General features: G+C 37.7%; 1 long non-coding RNA gene and 1 pseudogene across 1 annotated transcript; both read left to right on the top strand.

Moving 5' to 3' along the window:
- The window catches only part of LOC118833242, a 632463-nt pseudogene that overhangs the window by 489123 nt on the left and 121222 nt on the right, over nt 1-22118 (top strand).
- On the top strand, nt 13545-14795 carry LOC118833245. The gene is made up of 2 exons (XR_005009303.1): nt 13545-13639; nt 14667-14795. It is a non-coding gene; the product is annotated as an uncharacterized LOC118833245 (long non-coding RNA).

The raw sequence follows: 22118 nt of genomic DNA, 5'->3' as shown, positions 1-22118 counted from the left end.
TTCATCCAGAGAAAGAACTGTGAAGTTTGAATATGGATCGAGGCGTACTACATGCTCGCCTTTTTTGCTTCTCTTTTGTTTTTGTTTTTGGGTTGTTGTTTTTTTTTTTTTTTTGTTCTGATTCTTCTTTCTCATGATTCATTCCATTGGTCAAAATTCTTCTCCACAACCTAACTAGTGCATAAATTAATTCAATGCGAAGTTATACATGACAGTTATATGAGATTCCATGCCGTCTTGGGGAGGGAGGGGGAAGGGAGGGGAGAAAATCTGGAACTCAAAACTATGTAGAACCGTGTGTGGTAAACTAAAAATAAATAAATAAATAAATAAAAAGAATATACCAAAGAATCTATAAGATGAATGAGCTCTTCAGCTGGTGGTGAAGTAAGAGCTGAGCTCAAATCTGGAGAGATAACTATCTCATCCACAGGAGGACCATTCTCAGCAGTCTGTAAAATCTCAAGACCAGAGATACGATGTGGCTGGCATTCCAAGTATGTCTGCCATTCCAAAATCTTTCTCATTTTCCACAGCCTCATTGAAGGGTACTCTGTCCATGTGTCACTCTGAAGAATGTCTGGAAATATTTTTGTAAATCTCTTCTGCAAGTATACAGCAGTGGCTCAACATTCCCTCTGTCAATCAGGAGTCATGTAACCCCTTATATGTAGCAGCATTCAAAATGCATTGGGCTTCAGTAGAAGTCAGAGCATGTGTATTTTTTCTCATGTTATATTTATGCCGCATATATTCATATATGTACCAATTGTCCTTCCCATTAGAGTGTAAATTCCTTGCAATAAGGGATTGTTTCATTCTTTGTATGTATATCCCCAGTGCTTAGTACAGTTTCTGGAAAATGGCAGGCCTTTAATAAATGAATGGCTGATTGATTGAAAAAAAATTAGTAAATATAAGGAAAATATTTTCAACATATCCCTTTCCACTATTGTCATCCTAGTTATCCTACCTTCTGCAGGAAGCCTTCTCTGGACCCTTGCTACTAGTGCCTTCCCTATGAGATGACCTTCCATTTAAAATGTATATAGGTTATATGTAAAGGTATTTGCATGTTATCTCCTCCATTATAATATGAACACTTTGATAGGGTTTTCCCCATTTTTATGCCCATCACTGTCACTTTTGTGTTGTGGAATGGTCGCTTTGATCTTCCATAAGACAGTCGTTCAGATTCGGTGCTAATTTTCTCACGGGCCATTATTTCTTCAAGATATTTATATTTATTTTAAATACTTAGAGAACTGGTTGACATTTTGAGACAATTGCACAAGACCATAAGATTCATGAAGGGATCTCAGAGATGTCATAAGTTTAGCCACCCTCTTTTGGAAACGAAAACGTTGGGGTCCACGGAAGTACAGTGAATATTTTAAGATTCTGTAGCCCGGGAATATTTTTTTGAGAATTTCATACATTTCAAAAGATGTTGTGTGCTACAGATACAAGGAATTCATCTGTTGTTCACATCCTTAGGTTGAGGGATGGAATGTACACATGTAATCAATCTATTTATAGACAGGTTTGACATTGGGTAGAATATTGTTCAGTTTCTTCATTTATAAAATGAAGATAGTAATAGAGTCTATTTCCTGGAGTGGTTGTAATATGCAGATAGGATATGCGGAAAGCACTTTGGAAACCTGAAACTATCGTACAAATGAGAGATATTATTATCATTATCAGCATTGTTGTTCCTATTTATTACATGCTTATCACTACTGTGACCTCTTGGATAGAAAACCATGGTCTTGAGGTGAGAAGGGAACAATTGAGCGTATTCTCCCTATATAATACAATTTGTGTTAGTGGATATTTATTGCAGCAATCTGTGTGATATGCAACATTGATTTTGAGACTTTTACTGTCTAATCCTAGGAGGGTGTCTGAAAAGGAAATTAGGCCAGTTCGAATCAGCTGATTGAATCACAGAACACTTGACAAATCGCGGGATGATCTCTGAAAAAATCAACTCACCCAGTGAAAGCTGCTCCTTATTGCATCATAGAACACTTGTGATGTTATCATTCTATCGCCAAGGTAACTAACATGGGCAGAGGGTGGTAAGAGCAAGTAAGGGACTTAGAGAGATCATTCCTGCAAAGGAAACAAGGAGGCAGGATGTGGGTGGTGTTTGGGACAGTGGTATTTTGAAATAGTATGTAATATTATGTTATACAATATTGGCTGCGGATTATTGTATTATGCTGTCATTTGCGGTAGATTACTATGTGACACTGGGTCTGGCTTTAGAATTGGCTTCTTGTGGGTTAGTGGTTTACGGTTAATGCCACGACAATTTTTTTTATTGAAATTTCAGTGGTGGAATGATAATTTTGATATTCTATAAGACCTTCTTTCAGATTAGGTGCTAATTTTCTCATTGGTCATTTATATTTCAAGATATTTAGATTTATTTTAAATACTTAAAGAACTCTTTGACTTTTGGAGCCAATGACACAAGACCATAAGATTCATCAAGGGATCTCAGACAGGTCATAGGTTTGCCCACCCACTTCGCCAAAGGCAAACTTTGGGGTCCACAGAGGAACAGTGAATAGCTTCAGATCCCATAGCCTTGGAATTATTTTGTTGAGAATTTCCTACATTTCAAAACGTGTTGTGTGCCAGAGATACAAAAATTCATCTGTTGTTCACATCCTTAGTTTGAGGGCCGGAATATACACTTGTAATCAATCTATTTATAGACAGGTTTGACATTGGGTGGAATATTGTTCAGTTTCTTCATTTATAAAATGAAGATAGTAATAGAGTCTATTTCCTGGAGTGGTTGTCATATGCAGATAGGATATTCGGAAAGCACTTTGTAAACCTGAAACTATCGTACAAATGAGAGATATTATTATCATTATCAGCATTGTTGTTCCTATTTATTACATGCTTATCACTACTGTGACCTCTTGGATAGAAAACCATGGTCTTGAGGTGACAAGGGAACAATTGAGCGTATTCTCCCTATATAATACAATTTGTGTTAGTGGACATTTATTGCAGCAAACTGTGTGATATCCAACATTGATTTTGAGACTTTTACTGTCTAATCCTAGGAGGGTGTCTGAAAAGGAAAATTCGGCCAGTTCGAATCTGCTGATTGAATCACAGAACACTTGACAAATCGCGGGATGATCTCTGAAAAAATCAACTCACCCAGTAAAAGCTGCTCCTTATTGCATCATAGAACACTTGTGATGTTATCATTCTATCGCCAAGGTAACTAACATGGGCAGAGGGTGGTAAGAGCAAGTAAGGGACTTAGAGAGATCATTCCTGCAAAGGAAACAAGGAGGCAGGTTGTGGGTGGTGTTTGGGACAGTGGTATTTTGACATAGTATGTAATGTTATGTTATACAAATATTGGCTGCGGATTATTGTATTATGCTGTGATTTGCGATAGATTACTATGTGGCACTGGGTCTGGGTTTAGAATTGGCTTCTTGTGGGTTAGTGGGTTACTGTTAATGCCATGACTATTTTGTTATGGAAATTTCAGTGGTGGAATGATAGTTTTGATATTCTATAATACCCTCTTTCAGATTAGTTGCTAATTTTCTCATGGCTCATTTACACTTCAAGATATTTATATTTATTTTCAATACTTAGAGAACTCGTTGACTTTTGGAGCCAATGGCACAAGACCATAAGATTCGTCAAGGGATCTCAGAGATGTCATAAGTTTTTTTTTTATTATAAATTTCTTTATTTATTTTTAGTTTACCACACAGGGTTCTACATAGTTTTGAGTTCCAGTTTTTCTCCCCTCCCTCCCCCCTCCCTCCCCGAGATGGCATGAAGTCTCATATAACTGTCATGTAGAACTTCGCATTGAATTAATTTATGCACTAGTCAAGTCGTGGAGAAGAATTTTGACCAATGGAATGAATCATGAGAAAGAAGAAACAGAACCAAAAAAAAAAACCCCAAAAACAAAAACAAAAGAGAAGCAGAAAAGGCGAGCATGTAGTGTGCCTCAGTCTGTATTCAAGCTTCGCGGTTCTTTCTCTGAATGAAGATAGCATTCTCCATCCTGAGTCCCCTGGATTTGTCCTTGCCCTTTAGGTTGCTGAGAATAGCGCAGTATGTCAGGGTTGGTCCTCACGGAATCCATATATCTGTGGCTGTGCACAACGTTCTCCAGGCTCTGCTCCGCTCACTCAGCATTATGTCGTGTAGGTTTTTCCAGGTTGTTATGAAGTCTGCATCCTCCCCATTTCTTATGGCACAATAGTATTCCATCACCTTCATATACCACAGCTTGTTCAGCCATTCCCCAGTTGATGGGCATCCCTTTGCTTTCCAGTTCTTGGCTACCACAAAGAGAGCCGCTATAAATATTTTTGTACATATGGGTCCTTTTCCCCGCTTGTGTGATTTCTTTGGGATACAACCCTAGAAGTGGTATTGCTGGGTCAAAGGGTATGAACATTTCTATAGCCCTTTGGGGATAGTTCCACACCGCCCTCCAAAATGGCTGGGTCAGCTCACAACTCCACCAGCAATGCAACAATGTTTCAATTTCCCCACATCCTTTCCAGCATTTATCATTCTCCTGATTTGTTATTTTAGCCAATCTGACAGGAGAGATGTGGTATCTAAGAGTTGTTTTGATTTGCATTTCTCTAATCAGCACCGATCCAGAGCATTTTTCCGTATGCCTGTAGATAGCTTTAATTTCTTCCTCTGAAAACTGCCTGTTCATATCCTTTGACCATTTCTCAATTGGGGAATGGCTTGTATTCCTATATATTTGGCTTAGCTCCCTGTATATTTTAGAGATGAGGCCTTTATCAGAGATACTAGTTGCAAAGATTTTCTCCCAATTTTCTGCTTCCCTCCTAATTCTTGTTGCATTGGCTTTTTTTGTACAAAAACATTTCAATTTGACATAATCAAAATTATCCATTTTGCATTTTGTAATGCTCTCTATCTCTTGTTGGGTCATGAATTCTTTACTTTTCCATAAATCTGATAAGTAAACTATTCCTTGCTTTCCCAAATTACTGAGAGTATCCACTTTTACTACTAATTCATGAACCCATTTTGACTTTATTTTGGTATATGGTGTAAGATATTGGTCTATGCCCAGTTTTTGCCCTACCATTTTCCAATTTTCCCAACAGTTTTTGTGAAATAGTGAATTATTAGCCCAGAAACTGGCTTCTTTGGGTTTATCAAAGAGTAGATTGCTAAACTTGTTGATTTCACCTACTTGTGTACCTATCCTATTCCACTGATCCACACCCCTGTTTCTTAACCAGTACCAGGCAGTTTTGATGACTGCTGCTGTGTAGTACAGTTTAATATCTGGTGTGGCTAAACCACCATCCCTAGCATGTCTTTTCATTAATATCCTAGATACTCTAGACCTCTTGTTTTTCCAAATGAATTTTGTTATTATTTTGTCCAGCTCAGTAAAAAAAATTTTGGTAGTTCGATTGGTATGGCACTGAATAGATAGATTAATTTAGGTAGAATTGTCATTTTTATTATATTAGCTCGGCCTAACCATGAGCAACTGATATTTCTCCATTTATTTAGATCTGATTTTATTCGCGTGAAAAGTGTTTCATAGTTATGTTCATATAGGCCCTGGGTTTGTCTTGGCAAATAGACTCCCAAATATTTTATAGTGCCTTCAGTAACTTTGAATGGAATTTCTCTTTCTATCTCTTGCTGTTGGGCTTTGTCAGTAATGTATAGGAATGCTGAGGATTTATGTGGGTTTATTTTATATCCTGCAACTTTGCTAAAGTTGTTTATTATTTCAAGTAGTTTTTTACTTGATTCTCTAGGATTCTCTAGATAAATCATCATATCATCTGCAAAAAGTGATAATTTAGTTTCTTCTTTTCCTATTCTAATTCCTTCAATTTCTTTTTCTCCTCTTATTGCTACAGCTAATGCTTCCAGTGCCAAATTGAATAATAGGGGTGATAATGGACATCCTTGTTTCACCCCTGATCTTATTGGGAATGCATCTAGTTTATCCCCATTACAAATAATGCTTGTTGATGGTTTTAGGTAGATGCTATTTATAATTTTGAGGAAGGTTCCACTTATTCCTATGCTTTCTAGTGTTTTTAATAGGAATGGGTGTTGTACTTTGTGAAAGGCTTTTTCTGCGTCTATTGAGATGATCATATGGTTTCTGCTAGTTTTGTTGTTGATATGGTCAATTATGCTAATAGTTTTCCTAATATTGAACCAGCCTTGCATTCCTGGAATAAATCCTACGTGGTCATAGTGTAGTATTCTCGTAATGAGTTGCTGCAATCTTTTTGCTAATATTTTATTTAAAATTTTTGCATCAATATTCATTAGAGAAATTGGTCTATAATTTTCTTTCTCTGTTTTAACTCTACCTGGTTTGGGTATTAGTACCATATTTGTGTCATAAAAAGAATTGGGTAGGACTCCTTCTTCACCTATTTTCCCAAATAGTCTGCAAAGTATTGCAATTAGTTGTTCTTTAAATGTTTGATAGAATTCACATGTAAAACCATCTGGCCCTGGAGATTTTTTCCTAGGGAGTTCGTTGATGGCCTGCTCAATTTCTTTTTCTGATATGGGGTCATTAAGAAATTTCACTTCCTTCTCTGTTAGTCTGGGCTGTTTATGTTTTTGTAGATATTCATCCATATCTCTAAGGTTGTCAAATTTATGGGCATACAGTTGGGCAAAATAATTCCTAATTATTGTTTTGATTTTGTCTTCATTAGAGGTGACCTCACCCTTTTCATTTTTGATACTGGTAATTTGATTTTCTTCTTTCTTTTTTGCAATCAAATTGGCCAAAGGTTTGTCAATTTTATTGGTTTTTTCATAAAACCAGCTCTTTGTTTTATTTATTAATTCAATAGTTTTTTTGGTTTCAATTTTATCAATCTCTCCTTTGATTTTCAGTATTGCTAATTTGGTATTTAATTGGGGGTTTTCAATTTGCTCTTTTTCTAGCTTTTTCAGCTGTATGCCTAGATCTTTGATCTCCTTTTTCCCTATTTTATTCATGTAGGCATTTAGGGATATAAAACTTCCCCTAAGAACTGCTTTTGCTGCATCCCATAAGTTTTGGTGTGTTGTTTCATTATTGTCATTCTCTTGAATGAAGTTATTAATTGTTTCTCTGATTTGTTCTTTGGCCCATTCATTCTTTAGAATTAAATTATTTAGTTTCCAAGTAGTTTTTAGCTTATTTTTCCATGGTTCTTTATTAAAAATGATTCTTATTGCATCATGATCTGAAAAGGATGCTTCGACTACTTCTGCTTTTCTGCACTGGATTGTGAGGTTTTTATGTCCTAGTACATGGTCAATTTTTTAGTATGTGCCATGTACTTTTGAGAAGAAAGTATATTCCTTTTTATCCCCATTCAGTTTTCTCCAGAGGTCTATCATATGTGCCTTTTCTAAAATTCTGTTTACCTCCTTAACTTTTTTCTTATTTATTTTGAGGTTAGATTTATCAAGTTCAGCAATCGGGAGGTTGAGGCCTCCCAATATTATAGTATTGCTGTCTATTTCTTCCTGTAACTCCCTTAACCTCTCCTCTAAGAATTTGTATGCCTTACCACTTGGTGCATATATGTTAAGCAATGATATTGCTTCATTGTTTATGGTGCCTTTTAGCAGAATATAATGTCCTTCCGTATCTCTTTTAATTAGATCTATCTTTACTCTTGCTTTGTCTGAGATTAGGATTGCTACACCTGCTTTTTTCACTTTAGCTGAGGCACAATATATTTTACTCCAGCCTTTTACCTTAACCCTATGTGTATCCCCCTGTTTCAGATGCATTTCTTGTAAACAGCATATTGTAGGATTATGGTTTTTAATCCATTCTGCTATCTGCTTCTGTTTTGTGAGAATGTTCATCCCCTGCACGTTCAGGGTTATGATTTCTATCTGTGTCTTTTTCTCCATCCTAATTCCCCCTGTTTATGCTTTTATTTCTCCCTTTCCCCTTCTCCTCCCCAACAAAGTTTTGCTTTTGACCGCCGCTTTCCTCAGTTAACCCTCCCTCTTTATTCCCCTCCCTTATCTTACCGTTACCCACTTGCTACTTCTCCTCTTCCTTCTGCCCTCCCCCCTCCCTTTTTCCCCCCTTTCCCTCCCACTTCCCGTAGGACAAGTTAGATTTCTAAACTTATCAGAGTATGTTATTCCCTTCTTGAACTAGATCAGATGACAGTAAAGCTCAAATACTGCTCTTCTCCCTCCCTTCTTTCCCTCTAGTATTATATGTTTTTTTGCCACTTCCTTTGGTGTAATTTACCCTTTTCTACAACCTCCTTACCACTTCCCTCATAGCCCTCCCTTTATATCTCTTATTTATATTTTATATCTTTACATCAGTTAATTTATACAGGCATTCACAACCTATGTATATCCCTTTCATTTGTCATAATAGTTTTACCATTCACAAGAATGATTTATATATGTATATGTATATATATATATATATATATATATATATATACATAAAAAACATACATAAGATGATATAATCCCACATAAAGATGTAAACAACCTAACGTTATTGGTTAATGAGGTTTGTGGGGTTTTTCCCCCAGGTTACCTTTTTATGTCTCTCTTGAGGTTTGTATTTGGGGATCAAATTTTCCATTGAGTTCTGGCCTTTTCATCAGGAAGGTCTGTAATTCCCTTATTTCATTGAATGTCCATCGCCTTGCCTGGAAAATTATGCTTAGTTTTGCTGGGTAGTTGATCCTTGGTTGTAGTCCCAGCTCCTTTGCCCTTCGGAATATCATATTCCAATTTCTCCTGTCTTTTAATGTGGAAGCTGAGAGATCCTGCGTGATCCTGACTGTAGTTCCACGATATTTGAATTGCTTCTTTTTGGCTGCTTGCAGTATTTTCTCCTTGAGTTTATAGCTCTGAAATTTGGCTATAATATTTCTTGGTGTTTTCAGTTTGGGATCTCTTTCAGGGGGTGATCGGTGAATTCTTTCAATGACTATTTTGCCCTCTGGTTCTAGGACCTCTGGGCAGTTGTCTTTGATAATTTCTTTGAAGATACTCTCAAGGCTCCTTTTTTCATCGTGGATTTCCGGTAGACCAATAAGTCTCAAATTGTCTCTCCTGGATCTATTTTCCAGGTCAGTTGTTTTGCCAATTAGATATTTCACATTTTTTTCTATTTTTTCATTCTTTACGTTTTGTTTTATTACTTCTTGATGCCTCATAGATTCATTAGCTTCCACTTGGTCAAGTCTAATTTTTAATGAGTTAGTGTTTACATTTTGCTTTTGAGCCTCCATTTTCAATTGGTTGATTTCACCTCTCAGGGTGTCCTTTTCTCTCTCTAGATTCTGAATCTCCGTAGCCATTTCGCCAATCTTATTCTTTAGGGACTTGATTTCATCAGTGGATTTTTTCTCCCTTTTTTCCATATTTTCTTTTAGCTCCCTAATTTGGTTTTTAAAATCCTCCTTTAGCTCTTCCAGCAGTGCTTTTTGGGCTGGAGACCAGTTCATATTAGCTTTTGACGTATCTGATGTATCTACCGTGTCATTGCTATTCTCTTCTATGTTGATATTTTGATCCTGCCTGTCTCCATAAAAAGAATCTATTGTCCTCGGTTTTTTTGTGTTCTTCTTCATGTTGGATTGCCTTTTGCTGGCTTTACAACGAATTTCTATCTGTGAGTCTCAGGGCTTTCTGTCCCAGCTTTCTTATTCTGGGGGTTGTGAGTCTAGAATTATAACCTTCAGTTTCCTGAGGTGTGGGGGAGGGGTCTGGATCCCTGGCGTCTCACTCCCTATGGGTGCTCTCCAGCACTTGCTTTTCAGCAATGGTCTCAGCTGTTTGTTGTTTGAGCTGATGTCTGGCACTTCCCCTGGGGGAGCAAGATTATGTCTGGGCTCCCGGTGTTAACCCCTGCCACTCTGCCCCTCTGGGACTAATGAGCTTCTAGTATTTGTCCTGTGAGGCCCCACTACTCTCTCCTCTGTTTCAGTTCTCTTTTTTTTTGTCCCCGAGGAATTCTCTGGGTGAGTGGGGGAGGGATTAGAGACTTTTACCTGGCCATTGAGTCTTCCGGAAGTTGAAGAAGCCGAGTTCCTGGGTTTTGGATGCGTCAGGACTGGGTGTTTTCACGGCTGGTGGCGTTGCGCTGCCTCTCGTCGCTCCCACAGACTGCTGTCCTGTGTTGGGAGTCCTGGGGAACTCTGCCGGTTTCGGGCGCCCAGCTTTCTCCCAGCCCGTCTCCCACGTGGATTTCTCGGCCAGCCGCTTCCGCCTTGGTCTGGAGCAGCTCCCCACCGAGCACTCTCCGACCCTGCAGGTTCGTTCCTCCGGCCTTTCAGACTCTCCCGGCTAGGAAATTTGCCCCACGCAGACTGCTCGCGGTTTCTGACTCTCTCAAATCTGCTCAAATTCACTTTTTTATAGGAATCTGACAGACCTTGTTACAGAGCTCCGGTAAGATACTGCCTTCATGCGGCCATCTTGGCTCCGCCCCTCGAGATGTCATAAGTTTACCCACCCACTTCGCCATAGGCAAACTTTGGGGTCCACAGAGTTACAGTGAATAGCTTCAGATCCCATAGCATTGGAATTATTTTGTTGAGAATTTCCTACATTTCAAAACGTGTTATGTGCCAGAGATACAAAAATTCATCTGTTGTTCACATCCTTAGGTTGAGGGCTGGAATGTACACTTGTAATCAATCTATTTATAGACAGGTTTGACATTGGGTGGAATATTGTTCAGTTTCTTCATTTATAAAATGAAGATAGTAATACAGTCTGTTTCCTGGAGTGGTTGTAATATGCAGATAGGATATGCGTAAAGCACTTTGGAAACCTGAAACTATAGTACAAATGAGAGATATTAGTATCATTATCAGCATTGTTGTTCCTATTTATTACATGCTTATCACTACTCTGACCTCTTGGATAGAAAACCATGGTATTGAGGTGAGAAGGGAACAATTGAGCGTATTCTCCCTATATAATACAATTTGTGTTAGTGGATATTTTTGCAGCAATCTCTGTGATATGCAACATTGATGTGAGACTTTTACTGTCTAATCCTAGGAGGGTGTCTGAAAAGGAAATTCGCCCAGTTCGAATCAGCTGATTGAATCACACAACACTTGACAAATCGCGGGATGATCTCTGAAAAAACCAAACTCACCCAGTAAAAGCTGCTCCTTATTGCATCATAGAACACTTGTGATGTTATCATTCTATCGCCAAGGTAACTAACATGGGCAGAGGGTGCTAACAGCATGTACGGGACCTAGAGAGATCATTCCTGCAAAGGAAAGAAGGAAGCAGGATGTGGGTGGTGTTTGGGACAGTGGTATTTTGAAATAGTATGTAATGTTATGTTATACAATATTGGCTGCGGATTATTGTATTATGCTGGCATTTGTGGTAGATTACTATGTGGCACTGGGTCAGGCTTGGGAATTGGCTTCTGGTGGGTTAGTGGGTTGCGTTTAATGCTACGACTATTTTTTTATGGCAATTTTAGTGGTGGAATGATAATTTTGATATTCTGTAAGACCTTCTTTCAGATTAGGTGCTAATTTTCTCATGGGCCATTTATACGTCAAGATATTTATATTTGTTTTAAATACTTAGAGAAGTCCTTGACTTTTTGAGCCAATGGCACAAGACCATAAGATTCGTCAAGGGATCTCAGAGATGTCATAAGTTTACCCACCCACTTCGCCAAAGGCAACCTTTGGGGTCCACAGAGGAACAGTGAATACTTTAAGATCCCATAGCCTTGGAATTATTTTGTTGAGAATTTCCTACATTTCAAAACGTGTTTTGTGCCAGAGATACAAAAATTCATCTGTTGTTCACATCCTTAGGTTGAGGGCCGGAATGTACACTTGTAATCAATCTATTTATAGACACTTTTGACGGTGCGTGGAATATTGTTCAGTTTCTACATTTATAAAATGAAGATACTAATACAGTCTGTTTCCTGGAGTGGTTGTATTATGCAGATAGTATATGCGTAAAGCACTTTGGTAACCTGAAACTATGGTACAAATGAGAGATATTATTATCTTTATCGGTATTGTTATTCCTATTTATTACATTTTATCACTACTGTGACCTCTTCCATAGAGAACCGTGGTCTTGCGGTGAGAAGGGAACAATTGAGCGTATTCTCCCTATATACTACAATTTCTGTTAATGGATATTTATTGCAGCAATGTCTGTGATATCCAACAAGGATTTTAAGACTTTTACTGTCTAATCCTGGGAGGGTGTCTGGAAAGAAAATTCGGCCAGTTCAAATCTGCTGATTGAATCACAGAACACTTGACATATTGCAGGATGATCTCTGAAAAAATCAGCTCCCCCAGTAAAACCTGCTCCTTATTGCATCATAGAACCCTTGTGATGTTCTCATTCTATCGCCAAGGTAACTAACATGGGCAGAGGGTGCTAACAGCAAGTGAGGGACTTAGAGAGATCATTCCTGCAAAGGAAACATGGAGGCAGGATGTGGGTGGTGTTTGGGACCGTGTTATTTTGAAATAGTATGGAATGTTATGTTATACAAATATTGGCTGCGGATTATTGTATTATGCTGTGATTTGCGGTAGACTACTATGTGGCACTGGGTCTGGCTTGGGAATTGGATTCTGGTCGGTTAGTGGGTTACGGTTAATGCTACGACTATTTTTTTATGAAAATTTCAGTGGTGGAATGATAAATTTGATATTCTATAAGACCTTCTTTCAGATTAGGTGCTAATTTTCTCATGGGCCATTTATACTTCAAGATATTGATATTTATTTTAAATACTTAGAGAAGTCCTTGACTTTTGGAGCCAATGGCACAAGAACATAAGATTCGTCAAGGGATCTCAGAGATGTCATAAGTTTACCCACCCACTTTGCCAAAGGCAGCCTTTGGGGTCCATAGAGGAACAGTCAATACTTCAAGATCCCATAGCCTTGGAATTATTTTGTTGAGAATTTCATACCTTCCAAAAACTGTTGTGTGCTAGAGATACAAAAATTCATCTGTTGTTCACATCCTTAGGTTGATGGCCCGAATGTACACTGGTAATCAATCTATTTATAGACAGGTTTGACATTGCATGGAATATTGTTCAGTTTCTACATTTATAAAATGAAGATACTAATACAGTCTATTTCCTGGAGTGGTTGTAATATGCAGATAGGATATGCGTAAAGCACTTTGGAAACCTGAAACTATGGTACAAATGAGAGATGTTATAATCTTTATCGGCATTGTTATTCCTATGTATTACATACTTATCACCACTGTGATCTCTTCCATCGAAAACCGTGTTCTTGTGGTGACAAGGGAAAAATTGAGCGTATTCTCCCTATATAATACAATTTGTGTTAGTGGATATTTATTGCAGCAATCTGTGTGATATCCAACATTGATTTTGAGACTTTTACTGTCTAATCCTAGGAGGGTGTCTGAGAAGAAAATTCGGCCAGTTCAAATCTGCTGATTGAATCAGAGAACACTTGACAAATCGCGGGATGATCTCTGACAAAAATCAACTCACCCAGTAAAAGCTGCTCCTTATTGCATCATAGAACACTTGTGATGTTATCATTCTATCGCCAAGGTAACTAACATGGGCAGAGGGTGGTAAGAGCAAGTAAGGGACTTAGAGAGATCATTCCTGCAAAGGAAACAAGGAGGCAGGTTGTGGGTGGTGTTTGGGACAGTGGTGTTTGACATAGTATGTAATGTTATGTTATACAAATATTGGCTGCGGATTATTGTATTATGCTGTGATTTGCGATAGATTACTATGTGGCACTGGGTCTGGGTTTAGAATTGGCTTCTTGTGGGTTAGTGGGTTACGGTTAATGCCATGACTATTTTGTTATGGAAATTTCAGTGGTGGAATGATAGTTTTGATATTCTATAATACCCTCTTTCAGATTAGTTGCTAATTTTCTCTTGGCTCATTTACACTTCAAGATATTTATATTTATTTTCAATACTTAGAGAACTCGTTGACTTTTGGAGCCAATGGCACAAGACCATAAGATTCGTCAAGGGATCTCAGAGATGTCATAAGTTTACCCACCCACTTCGCCAGAGGCAAACTTTGGGATCCACAGAGGAACAGTGAATAGTTTAAGATCCCATAGCCTTGGAATTATTTTGTTGAGAATTTCATACCTTTCAAAACGTGTTGTGTGCCAGAGATACAAAAATTCATCTGTTGTTCACATCCTTAGTTTGAGGGCCGGAATGTACACTTGTAATCAATCTATTTATAGACAGGTTTGACATTGGGTGGAATATTGTTCAGTTTCTTCATTTATAAAATGAAGATAGTAATACAGTCAATTTCCTGGAGTGGTTGTCATATGCAGATAGGATATTCGGAAAGCACTTTGGAAACCTGAAAGTATCGTACAAATGAGAGATATTATTATCATTATCAGCACTGTTTTTCCCATTTATTACATGCTTATCACTACTGTGACCTCTTGGATAGAAAACCATGGTCTTGAGGTGACAAGGGAACAATTGAGCGTATTCTCCCTATATAATACAATTTGTGTTAGTGGACATTTATTGCAGCAATCTGAGTGATATCCAACATTGATTTTGAGACTTTTACTGTCTAATCCTAGGAGGGTGTCTGAAAAGAAAATTCGCCCAATTCGAATCTGCTGATTGAATTACAGAACACTTGACAAATCGCGGGATGATCTCTTTAAAAATCAACTCACCCAGTAAAAGCTGCTCCTTATTGCATCATAGAACACTTGTGATGTTCTCATTCTATCGCCAAGGTAACTAACATGGGCAGAGGGTGGTAAGAGCAAGTAAGGGTCTTAGAGAGATCATTACTGAAAAGGAAACAGGGGATTAGAGGCAAGGGGAGGGAGCCAAGATGTCCACATGAAGACAGCATCTTACCTGAGCTCTCTCACAAGGTCTGTCAGATTCCTGTAAAAAAGTGAATTCGTGCAGTGTTGATAGAGTCAGAAACCGCGATCAGTCTGCGTGGTGCAAATTTCCGAGCCGGGACATTCTGAAATGCTGAAGGCACGAACCTGTAGTCTTGGAGAGTGCTCGGTGCGGAACTGCTCCAGTCCAAAGTGGAGGCGGCCGGCCAGGAAATCCACGTGGGAGACTGGCTGGGTGAAAACTGGGCCCCGAAACCGGCGGATATCCCCAGGCCACCCAACAGAGGATGGCAGTCTGTCGAAGCAAGTAGAGGCAGTGCAATGCCACTGGCCGGGAAATATCAACTCCTGACGCTTGCAGCCCAGAAACTCGGAGCCTTGAACTTTCGGTAGGCATAATGGCCATGTTAATGGCTCTAATCCTTCCCCCCCCCCACCCAGAGTATACTTTGGGGGGAAACAAAAACAGAGCAGAAAGTAGGGGGGCTTCAGTGGTCAAATAGTAGAAGTTCATCAGTCCCAGAGGGGCAGAGTTGGCAGGGGTCAACGCCAGGAGGCCAGGCATAATCTTGCTCCCCCAGGGGAAGTTCCAGACATCAGCTCAAACAACAAACAGCTGAGACCATTGCTGAAAAGCAAGTGCTGGAGAGCACCCATAGGGAGTGAGACGCTAGGGAGCCAGACCCCTCTCCCACACCTCATGAAACTGAAGGTTATAATTCTAGGCTCACAATCCCCATAATAAGAAAGCTGGGACAGATAGTCCTGAGCCCCATAGACAGAAACTTGTTGAAAAGCCAGGAAAAGGCAAAACAACAAACATGAAGAAGAACACAAAAAACCCGAGAACAATAGATTCTTTTTATGCAGACAGGCAGGATGAAAACACCAATATGGATGAGGACAGTAATGACACTATGGACATGTCTGATACTTCAAAAGGTAGTGCGAAGTGGTCTCCAGCCAAAAACCATTGCTGGAAGAGCTAAAGGAGGATTTTAAAAACCAAATTAGGGAGGTAAAAGAAAACATGGAAAAAATGGAAAAGTATTATCATTATCAGCATTGTTATTCCTATTTATTATGTGCTTATTACTACTGTGACCTCTTCCATAAAAAACTATGGTCTTGGGGTGAGAACGGTGCAATTGAGCGTATTCTCCATATCTAATACAATTTGTGTTTGTGGATATTTATTGCAGGATTCTCTGTGTTATCCAGCATTGATACTTAGACTTTTGCTGTGTAATCCTAGGATGGTATCTGAAAGGAATATTCGGCCAGTTAACAGCTGCTGATTGAATGACAGAAGACTTGAGAAATTGCGGTATCATCTCTGAAAAAATAAACTCACCCAGTAAAAGCTGCTCCTTGTTGCATCATAGAACACTTGTGATGTTATTATTCTATCGCAAAGGTAAATAACATGGGTAGAGGGTGCTGACAGCAAGCAAGGGTCTTAGAGTGATCATTCCTGCAAAGGAAACAAGGAGGCAGGATGTGGGTGGTTTTCGGGACAATGGAATTTTGAAAAAGTATGTAAGGTTATGTTATACAAACATTGGCTGCGGATCATTGTATTATGCTGTGAATTGCAGGAGATTACTATGTGGCAATGTGTTTGGCTTTGGAATTGGTTTCCTGTGGGTTAGTGGGTTATGGTTAATGCCACGAATATTTTTGCTATGAATATTTCCGTGGCGGAATGATAATTTTGATCTTCTATCAGACATTCTTTCAGATTAAGTGCTAATTTTCTCATGGGCCATTTGTTCTTCAAGATATTTATATTTATTTTAAACACTTAGAGAACTCGTTGACATTTTGAGCCAATGGCACAAGACCATAAGATTAATGAAGGGATCTCAGAGATGTCATATGTTTACCCACCCTCTTCTCCAAAAGCAAACTTGGGGTCCACAGATGAACAGTGAATGGTTTATGATGCCTTAGTCTTGGAATATTTTGTTGAGAATTTCATACATTTCAAAAAGTGTTGTGTGCTAGAGTGTATTAGGAGGGCATAAAAAGAATTTGGTAGGACTCCTTCTTCACCTATTTTCCCAAATAGTCTACAAAGTATTGGAATTAGTTGTTCTTTAAATGTTTGATAGAATTCACATATAAAGCCATCTGGCCCTGGAGATTTTTTCCTAGGGAGTTCGTTGATGGCATGCTCAATTTCTTTTTCTGAGATGCGGTTATTAAGACATTTCACTTTCTTCTCTGTTAGCCTGGGCAGTTTATGTTTTCATAGATATTCATCCATATCTCTAAGGTTGTCAAATTTATGGGCATACAGTTGGGCAAAATAATTCCTAATAATTGTTTTGATTTCCTCTTCATTAGAGGTGACCTCACCCTTTTCATTTTTGATACCAGTAATTTGATTTTCTTCTTTCTTTTTTTAATCAAATTGGCTAAAAGTTTATCAATTTTATTGGTTTTTTCATAAAACCAGCTCTTTGTTTTATTTATTAATTCAATAGTTTTCTTGGTTTCAATTTTATTCATCTCTCCTTTGATTTTCATTATTTCTAATTTGGTATTTAATTGGGGTTTTCAATTTGCTCTTTTTCTAGCTTTTTCAGCTGTACGCCCAGATCATTGATCTCCTCTTTCCCTATTTTATTCATGTAGGCATTTAGAGATATAAAACTTCCCCTAAGAACTGCTTTTGCTGCATCCCATAAGTTTTGGTATGTTGTTTCATTATTGTCATTCTCTTGAATGAAATTATTAATTGTTTCTCTGATTTGTTCTTTGGCCCACTCATTCTTTAGAATTAAATTATTTAGTTTCCAATTCGTTTTTAGCTTATTTTTCCATGGTACTTTATTAAAAATGATTCTTATTGCATCATGATCTGGAAAGGATGCATTGACTACTTCTGCTTTTCTGCACTGGATTGTGAGGTTTTCATGCCCTAGTACATGGTCAATTTTTGAGTATGTGCCATGTACTTTTGAGAAGAAAGTATATTCCTTTTTATCCCCATTCAGTTTTCTCCAGATGTCTATCATATGTGCCTTTTCTAAAATTCTGTTTAACTCATCTTTTTTCTTATTTATTTTGAGGTTAGATTTATCAAGTTCAGAAAGGGGGAGGTTGAGGTCTCCCAATATTATAGTTTTGCTGTCTATTTCTTCCTGTAACTTCCTTAACCTCTCCTCTAAGAATTTGTATGCCTTACCACTTGGTGCATATATGTTAAGCAATGATATTGCTTCATTGTTTATGGTGCCTTTTAGCAGGATATAATGTCCTTTCTTATCTCTTTTAATTAGATCTATCTTTACTTTTGCTTTGTCTGAGATTAGGATTACTACAACTGCTTTTTTTTTTTTTTTTTTTGCTTGAACTAATTTTTTTTTTCCTTTATTTATTTTTAGTTTACCACACATGGTTCTACATAGTTTTCAGTTCCAGTTTTTCTCCCCTCCCTCTCCCCTCCCTCCCCAAGATGGCATGAAGTCTCATATAACTGTCATGTATAATTTCGCATTGAATTAATTTATGCTCTAGTCAAGTCGTGGAGAAGAATTTTGACCAACGGAATGAATCATGATAAAGAAGAAACAGAACCAAAAAAAAAAAACAAAAAAAAACCCCAAAACCAAAAACAAAAGAGAAGCAGAAAAGGCGAGCATGTAGTGTGCCTCAGTCTGTATTCAAACTTCGCAGTTCTTTCTCTGAATGAAGGTAGCATTCTCCATCGTGAGTCCCCTGGAGTTGTCCTTGCCCCTTTAGGTTGCTGAGAGAAGCGCAGTATGTCAGGGTTGGTCCTCACGGAATCCACATATCTGTGGCTGTGCACAACGATCTCCTGGCTCTGCTCCGCTCACTCAGCATTATGTCGTGTAGGTTTTTCCAGGTTGTTATGAAGTCTGCATCATCCCCATTTCTTATGGCACAATAGTATTCCATCACCTTCATATACCACAGCTTGTTCAGCCATTCCCCAATTGATGGGCATCCCTTTGCTTTCCAATTCTTGGCTACCACAAAGAGAGCTGCTATAAATATTCTTGTACATATGGGTCCTTTTCCCGCTTGCGTGATTTCTTTGGGATACAACCCTAGAAGTGGTATTACTGGGTCAAAGGGTATGAACATTTCTATAGCCCTTTGGGCATAGTTCCACACCGCCCTCCAAAATGGCTGGATCAGCTCGCAACTCCACCAGCAATGCAACAATGTTCCAATTTCCCCACATCCTTTCCAGCATTTATCATTCTCCTGATTTGTTATTTTAGCCAATCTGACAGGAGAGATGTGGTATCTAAGAGTTGTTTTGATTTGCATTTCTCTAATCAGCACCGATCCAGAGCATTTTTCCATATGCCTGTAGATAGCTTTAATTTCTTCCTCTGAAAACTGCCTGTTCATATCCTTTGACCATTTCTCAATTGGGGAATGGCTTGTATTCCTATATATTTGGCTTAGCTCCCTGTATATTTTAGAAATGAGGCCTTTATCATAGATACTAGTTGCAAAGATTTTCTCCCAATTTTCTGCTTCCCTCCTAATTCTTGTTGCATTGGCTTTTTTTGTACAAAAACATTTCAATTTGACATAATCAAAATTATCCATTTTGCATTTTGTAATGCTCTCTAACTCTTGTTGGGTCATGAATTCTTTACTTTTCCACAAATCTGATAAGTAAACTATTCCTTGCTTTCCCAAATTACTTAGAGTATCAACTTTTACTCCTAAATCATGGACCCATTTTGACTTTATTTTGGTATATGGTGTAAGATATTGGTCTATGCCCAGTTTTTGCCCTACCATTTTCCAATTTTCCCAACAGTTTTTGTGAAATAGTGAATTATTAGCCCAGAAACTGGCTTCTTTGGGTTTATCAAAGAGTAGATTGCTAAACTTGTTGATTTCACCTACTTGTGTACCTATCCTATTCCACTGATCCACACCCCTGTTTCTTAACCAGTACCAGGCAGTTTTGATGACTGCTGCTGTGTAGTACAGTTTAATATCTGGTGTGGCTAAACCACCATCCCTAGCATGTCTTTTCATTAATATCCTAGATACTCTAGACCTCTTGTTTATCCAAATGAATTTTGTTATTATTTTGTCCAGCTCAGTAAAAAAAAAATTTGGTAGTTCGATTGGTATGGCACTGAATAGATAGATTAATTTAGGTAGAATTGTCATTTTTATTATATTAGCTCGGCCTAACCATGAGCAACTGATATTTCTCCATTTATTTAGATCTGATTTTATTCGCGTGAAAAGTGTTTCATAGTTATGTTCATATAGGCCCTGGGTTTGTCTTGGCAAATAGACTCCCAAATATTTTATAGTGCCTTCAGTAACTTTGAATGTAATTTCTCTTTCTGTCTCTTGCTGTTGGGCTTTGTCAGTAATGTATAGGAATGCTGAGGATTTATGTGGGTTTATTTTATATCCTGCAACTTTGCTAAAGTTGTTTATTATTTCAAGTAGTTTTTTACTTGATTCTCTAGGATTCTCTAGATAAATCATCATATCATCTGCAAAAAGTGATAATTTAGTTTCTTCTTTTCCTATTCTAATTCCTTCAATTTCTTTTTCTTCTCTTATTGCTACAGCTAATGTTTCTAGAACCAAATTGTATAATAGGGGTGATAATGGACATCCTTGTTTCACCCCTGATCTTATTGGGAATGCATCTAGTTTATCCCCATTACAAATAATGCTTGTTGATGGTTTTAGGTAGATGCTATTTATAATTTTGAGGAAGGTTCCCCTTATTCCTATGCTTTCTAGTGTTTTTAATAGGAATGGGTGTTGTACTTTGTCAAAGGCTTTTTCTGCGTCTATTGAGATGATCATATGGTTTTTGCTAGTTTTGTTGTTGATATGGTCAATTATGCTAATAGTTTTCCTAATATTGAACCAGCCTTGCATTCCTGGAATAAATCCTACCTGGTCATAGTGTATTATTCTCGTAATGAGTTGCTGCAATCTTTTTGCTAATATTTTATTTAAAATTTTTGCATCAATATTCATTAGAGAAATTGGTCTATAATTTTCTTTCTCTGTTTTAACTCTACCTGGTTTAGGTATTAGTACCATATTTGTGTCATAAAAAGAATTTGGTAGGACTCCTTCTTCCCCTATTTTCCCAAATAGTCTGCAAAGTATTGGAATTAGTTGTTCTTTAAATGTTTGATAGAATTCACATGTAAAACCATCTGGCCCTGGAGATTTTTTCCTACGGAGTTCGTTGATGGCATGCTCAATTTCTTTTTCTGAGATGCGGTTATTAAGACATTTCACTTTCTTCTCTGTTAGCCTGGGCAGTTTATGTTTTCATAGATATTCATCCATATCTCTAAGGTTGTCAAATTTATGGGCATACAGTTGGGCGAAATAATTCCTAATAATTGTTTTGATTTCCTCTTCATTAGAGGTGACCTCACCCTTTTCATTTTTGATACCAGTAATTTGATTTTCTTCTTTCTTTTTTTAATCAAATTGGCTAAAAGTTTATCAATTTTATTGGTTTTTTCATAAAACCAGCTCTTTGTTTTATTTATTAATTCAATAGTTTTCTTGGTTTCAATTTTATTCATCTCTCCTTTGATTTTCATTATTTCTAATTTGGTATTTAATTGGGGGTTTTCAATTTGCTCTTTTTCTAGCTTTTTCAGCTGTATGCCCAGATCATTGATCTCCTCTTTCCCTATTTTATTCATGTAGGCATTTAGAGATATAAAACTTCCCCTAAGAACTGCTTTTGCTGCATCCCATAAGTTTTGGTATGTTGTTTCATTATTGTCATTCTCTTGAATGAAATTATTAATTGTTTCTCTGATTTGTTCTTTGGCCCACTCATTCTTTAGAATTAAATTATTTAGTTTCCAATTAGTTTTTAGCTTATTTTTCCATGGTACTTTATTAAAAATGATTCTTATTGCATCATGATCTGAAAAGGATGCATTGACTACTTCTGCTTTTCTGCACTGGATTGTGAGGTTTTCATGCCCTAGTACATGGTCAGTTTTTGAGTATGTGCCATGTACTTTTGAGAAGAAAGTATATTCCTTTTTATCCCCATTCAGTTTTCTCCAGATGTCTATCATATGTGCCTTTTCTAAAATTCTGTTTACCTCCTTATCTTTTTTCTTATTTATTTTGAGGTTAGATTTATCAAGTTCAGAAAGGGGGAGG

The sequence above is a fragment of the Trichosurus vulpecula genome (genome assembly GCF_011100635.1).
Source record: "Trichosurus vulpecula isolate mTriVul1 chromosome X unlocalized genomic scaffold, mTriVul1.pri SUPER_X_unloc_6, whole genome shotgun sequence".
NCBI lineage: Eukaryota > Metazoa > Chordata > Mammalia > Diprotodontia > Phalangeridae > Trichosurus > Trichosurus vulpecula.
The sequence above is the reverse complement of the archived record's forward strand: the minus strand, read 5'-3'. Positions and strand labels throughout refer to the sequence as shown.